Below are 6,000 nucleotides of genomic sequence, written 5' to 3'. Positions count from 1 at the left end.
TTGAGTTAGTGTAGAGGTAGAATTTTGTTTGGTTTTTTTTTTAGTGACGTTCAGTGGCACTGTTTGGAGTTTATTCATTTTTTTCAGTAGTTTTTGTGATTTGCTGTGTGTGTTTCTATAGGGTTTTCTTTTATTTTGGTTCCATTTTTCTGATGAGAATTGTTATTGAAAAGAGTGTTGTGTGGTTTTTTCGCTGACAGTTGTTTGGCTGGTGGAGGTATCTTGATGTTTTTGGAAGATATTGGTGGGAATTCAATGCTATTTGTTTTGTCATTTTATTTAGGAATTGGATTTTACATGTACAATTATAACTATATTTAAACAAAACAAATACATGTGTAGAAATGGGAGTAAACCACTCTTATTTTTACGTATTCGGTCTATTTTCAAAATGTAACATGTAACATAAGTCATTATATATTATAATAAGGTATTCTATTTTTAATAGAGAGTTGTGTATATTTATAGATATATAAATAGAGAAGCTAAATATACACACAAGCCAAACTGAAATATAAATATAGAAATGTGTTGCAAATATATGCAGATATATAAAAAATTACTAATAATTGTAAATATAAAATAACATAAATCAATACAATACATAATACAAATAAAACTGTATATATCTTATTTAATATATTATAAGAAATAGATATAAAATAGAAATAGATATAGTATATCAATATGATATAGAAAACCAATTGTAGATATGATAAATATAAATATTAAAATATTTTTGAAGTTTAAAATAAAGGATGGTTTTGTTTTTTATTTGGCAAAAGTAGGGGTTTTAGTATAAAAATTATAAATGCAAATAATATAAATGTAGAAATTTAAGTTCGGAAATATATCATAGATACATAAATATTTCTATGAAAATTAAAAATATAAGAAAAATTTGTATAGATAGATATGGTACATAATATAAAATTTATCTAAAATATTTGAATGTGATGCATATTATATATAATTATTCGTATAATGCATCAATATAAACTATAGCTATAAATGTGACTATAGTCATGAAAGCTATAAATATAAAAATATTTCAATATAGCTTAAAAGAAGAGGGTTTTGTATTTATTTCGTTAGAGATGGGATTTTTATTTTAAATAATATAAATGTTATGGAATGTTATTATAAATTTAGAAATATACAATCAATATATAAAAATACTTATAAAACCACAAAAGATAAATAAATATTAATAATGGGAATAGACAGAATATAGTATATAAATTACATACTACATCAATGTCCACTATAAATATGGATGTGAGTATAAATACGGAAAATAGGAATATAAAATTTATTTAAGTATGGTTTCAAAGCAAGGGGGCTTGTTTGGCTCTTGTCGGGTAAGAGGCAGCTTTTTGGCATTTATTTCGGAGCAGTTTTTGGCTGGGGTCGCCCCTGTTCTTTTTTGCCGCCTTCCCTGCCCGCAGCCCCGAGGCGCGCTGCGCCCCGGCTGGGGCGGGCGGCAGTGCTGCCGCCTTGTGGGCACAGCGCGGTACTGCAGCCCTGCGCCGACAGGCGGCCGCGAGGCCGCCATCTTGGGAGTGGCGTGTCGCGGATGTCGCGGACTCGCTTGACCTTCTCAAGATGGCGGCGAAAAGGGCGGGGAAGTCGAGGACCCCAGTGGGTATAACTGGACTGCCTGTATGGAACACCGACGCCAGCGCGGCCCCAGTGGGATTTTCTGTGGCGTTTCAACATGGGCCACATGGGCTGTGGGCTCAGCGAGGCCGCGGGCGGGCGCATTCCGGCAAGTTTCTGACAGGCATCTGAGTAAACGCCTCTTTATGCCGAGGGTCCTCTTTTGGCCGCCATGTTGGGAGTGGCGTGTTGAAGATGTCGAGGATGTCGCGGACTTTCTTTGACCTTCTCAAAATGGCGGCCAAATGGGCGGGAAAATCGCACACCCCGGTAAATCTGCCGCCCTGTGGCCACAGGCGGTACTGCACCCCCCGAGCCAGCGCCCTGCCCCTCGCCGCTGGGTGCCGGGGGCGGGGGAAGGACGCGGCTGCCGAGCGAGGGAAGGGCGAGGGGCGGGAGCGAGCGGCGTCGGAACGGGGCTGCAGCCGCCGAGCCCGCGCACGCCCCGTTCCAGGCGCTGGCAGCGACCGCGGGCCGGCCAATCCCGGCGGGGCGGCCCCGGGCAGGCGGCGCAGGAGGCGGAGCGGGGCCGTGGCGCTCCCCGCCCTTGCTGCCGCCGGCTTTGGAAGGTCGGTCTCTATAAACTCCTTTCTGGCTTCACAGGTCCGTGCTGGAGAGTGGGAGAAAGGGCCCTGCTGGTTGGCGTGTCCTCGGTGGGCGGAGAGCTCTGACCTTGGCCGCTTGGGCTACTGAGTATTGGAACAATGGGGATGCGCTTTTATGTATTTAGTGACCTTTACAGATTTATTCCCCTCCTTCAGGTGAGCGTGCATCATTGCAGGCTTGGGATTGATTGAAATGCGCTGAGGAAATCAGCTCTGGGGAGGGAAATCCTCTCAACATTTACCAATTCTTCTGTCAAACTCATCACGGCAGGACAGCGTGAAGACTGAAAGTGTAAGAACATGTGGAGGGAAACAGAGAATCTGACAGGAGCGGCGAATGCACAAGTGCACGAATTTTGCTTCTTGCTTGGATTTAAACTCAGGAGTTGAAAGGAATTTGGGAATGAGAAGGAGAAGAAGAAGTTGTTGTTACAGCCCTGACAAAATCTTTTGTTCTAGCTAATAAGTTAGTTTAAATAAAAAAAAAGAAAAAAATTGGTTTTTTCCTTTCACTATTATATTCATTGGTGGTATATGGTGTGTTGTTTTATTTCTTGGTATTATTAACTCTGTGTAAGTTGTTTTTTGAGTGAAGCTAACTTTCTGGATGAGTTGGTTTGTATTTGAAGTAGGATTAATTTCAATAGGTTTCTTTCATAGACTTCTGATAGGTATTACTGGGATTTTGGTTTTGTTTGCTGTATGTATAAACAGAGATTTGGTAGGACCAGCTGGGCTGCTGGAGTTTTGGGTGTGGATTTATTAGATGGCTTTTGTTAAACACAGAATAATTATGTAAGTTAACAGCAAATTACCCAATTTATCTAGCTATGCTACCTAAACACAAAGTTTTACGTCTTATCAGCTTTCTGTTGTTCTGCTCCAAGTAGCTGTTGTAAAAAAGAAAGCACTCTTATTTTTCTGAAGAGTTTTCTTCTATAACAAGCCCTTTGCTGCCCTTGAATTCGAGTCAGAGAGGCCAAACAGCTGCAGCTCCTCTGAGGGCTTCATTCCCTCTCTGGGATGTGCTGGGGTAAGAGCTCTCCTCTCATTTCAGTGAAGAGGCTCTTTCAGCTCATCTCAGCTTGTTTTCAGCAGGTGTTTCTGGGCATCTAAAGCAACAGAGACTTGGAAGAGACTGTGGGGAAAACAGTGTGGAATACAGGGAGTATTTAAGTTCATGATTTTGGGTTTTGTGCTTGGGAGTGGTAAAGCTCCTTTGCAATTTCTGGTGCTGTTCTTGTTTTGTTGTTTTATTGTTTTGGGGAGGAGCACAGCTTCCAGAGGTTCCCAGTTGTGTCAATTACAACACTTTTTTCAGCAGATTCATCATGTCACACGAGGTGGCCTTTCTTTGTGCCTGACATGGACCAGCATCCCCAGATGTCTGAGAAGTAAGTAGAGGGCCGGAACCCACAGAGGGGATGAAAGCAGGGTGCTGGTTTGGGAATTACAGGGAGGGGTTTTTGAGTCTGCTTTGGAGGTGGGGGGTGTCCATGAAGTGGCCTCTTAGGCCCCATAAAAGTCAAGTCTCACTTTTGATCACAGAGCTGAGGTGTGCAGGGCAGAGCAGTCCCGGTGTGTCTCGTGTCACTTGTCTATTGTGTATTGTGTGTTGTTTGGATGTGTTATGTCCTTTACCTTAGGCCTTTGAGGGGCCTGTCAGAAACCTTGGCACCATTCTTAGCATCCTTGATCTCAGTGTTCCTTGCCCTGGGACCCAGGCTGTGGACCTTTTGACTGGGGAGCTCAGACAGGTATCAGAATCTCATCTCTCTTTGGAAGCATCCAGTCAGATGTCTTGTCAGGTCTTGTTCTGAGTTGTGTGGACAGCTACGCCCCACCTGGAGCCATCATGGTGGACTAGGACTTGTAAGAATGCAAGGTTAGGGAGAGGATCCTGACTGTAGGATTCTCGGGCATCCATCTTCACAGTTCTTGGAATAAATCATTCAGTTAGCATCTTCTTCCTCCAGGGTTCTCTGAGCCTCATCAGCTCACCATCGGTCTCACCTCGGTCATCTCCTTTTGCATTCTCTCAGTCCTTGCAGCCATTTTCCTTGCCAAGAGATTTCTGTTCCCATTGTGTCCCCTTTGTCTGTCCCATCCTGTCCTGTGTCACGGGTGTCAGCACACATTTGTGCCGCAGCTGCTCTGCCCTGCCGCATAGCCTGGTGCAATGGCAGAAGTCCTGGGGGCTTGGAATTTGTAATGTGGGGTGTAGTTGGACTCTAGATGGGATTTGTAGATGGACATAGGATATCTGGAGCCCATAAGTTATCCTGCAGCCCTTTGACTTTCATCCTAACTTTCTTTTAGTTGCAGAAGGATAAAATCCAGGGCAGAGCCACGCATCCTGGGTGAGGTGATTTCCCCTGTGCAGGTCAGTCACTGTTTGTCTCTGCAGAGGAAGTATAATTGGTGGCTATTACAGCTCTGCTCTTTGTCTTTATTTTTAGGAAGTGAAGGCAGAGAGCAGCTGTCAAGGCTGAGTGGGCAAGGTGAGCATTGAGTAGGGTACCGAAGCTGTTGTTTTTGCTGAGGTCTCAGTTTTTGGTGCAGCTCTAAGTATGTATTATTCTTCTTTTTATTTTAGATGGTCTGCTTGCCATCTATCCTAGCCCAGCATGCCCATGCCAGATGGGTTCAAGCTTAAGGTATTGGTGTGGCATACTTGTCAGGGTTGGGAGGTTGTGTTTTCACAGTATCTCAGCATGCTTTTCTGCTTTGTTTCTTTGCAGGTGCTGTTGCTGCCCTAGGCATGCCCAGGAACGGAGGAGGGCAGGTGAGTCGGGGTTTAGGCAGGCTGACTCATAGGCGAGCGTTATGCAGCAGCATGCTAAGCGTGTCCCTTTTCTTTTTGCCAGTACCTTCTGAGTGGCCTCCGGAGTCAAATCAAGACTTGAGGTGAGCTTGGGCAGGGGTGCGGAGGAGTCCCGGGGATTACTCTTTTTGAGGGCAATAGTCACCTTTTTGTTTTGCCTTAGGTACCTGTGGGAGGCTTGTAGCCACAGCTTGGAAGCGGCAGCACCGAAGCACACACATTGAGAACATCTCAATGTCCACGTCCGACCGACGATGGCTTTTGTCCACTCGTCTTCCAAAAGCTAAGTGTCGGGGCCAGTGGTTGGGAGAAGGGGGAAAGCCTTTACTATCACAGGAGGCAATCTGATGTCAGCTTAGCGGAGAGGGCTGTAGTGGGACGGGCTCTGTTGGTGAGGATGGAACAGGAAAGCCTTATAAATATGATTGCCTGGCAAAAGATTTTGAGAATATAAAAACTATAAGCGAGATTGAAATGAAAGCAAGTTTTGAGATCCCTTAGTTACTGAACAACTGGAAAACAATGGTGTGGCCAGCCGAAGGTAATCCCCTCTTGATGAAACAATACCCTCTGCAAGCAGGCAGGTCCAAGGGTCAGAGCAGACCCTACAGCTTAGCAGATAGGGCCCAAAGAGTAAGATTTAGGGTTTAAAATGTAACACAGTATGGTAATGTAGTGATTCTTATAGGTTGTATGGAAATGTTATAGGATATGCATGCTGTAGTAGATTGGTTGAAGAGAATATGAATATTCAACACTGAAGATGATTTATTGTATTGTAACGGGAACTTTGCCCTTTTTTTTTTTTCTCTTCTCTTCCACTGCTCTTCCTCTTCTCTTTTCGCGCTCACCTCTGCACTTCTTCACCCCCTCCTTTCTACATGCTCTCCACTCTTAAACCTTTGCCGTTGA

The 6,000-nt window shown here is 44.0% G+C and overlaps 1 long non-coding RNA gene across 1 annotated transcript; it reads left to right on the top strand.

The window, feature by feature from the left end:
- The first annotated feature begins 2,152 nt into the window (after positions 1 to 2,152).
- LOC131084131 (uncharacterized) lies at positions 2,153 to 5,996 on the top strand. Its single transcript, XR_009114514.1, has 8 exons — positions 2,153 to 2,228; positions 2,421 to 2,556; positions 3,589 to 3,662; positions 4,590 to 4,647; positions 4,724 to 4,765; positions 4,861 to 4,921; positions 5,006 to 5,049; positions 5,252 to 5,996. It is a non-coding gene; the product is annotated as an uncharacterized LOC131084131 (long non-coding RNA).
- The last annotated feature ends 4 nt before the right edge of the window (positions 5,997 to 6,000 follow it).

This window comes from Melospiza georgiana, chromosome 5, assembly GCF_028018845.1.
Source record: "Melospiza georgiana isolate bMelGeo1 chromosome 5, bMelGeo1.pri, whole genome shotgun sequence".
In the NCBI taxonomy this organism is placed as follows: domain Eukaryota; kingdom Metazoa; phylum Chordata; class Aves; order Passeriformes; family Passerellidae; genus Melospiza; species Melospiza georgiana.
The sequence above is the reverse complement of the archived record's forward strand: the minus strand, read 5'-3'. Positions and strand labels throughout refer to the sequence as shown.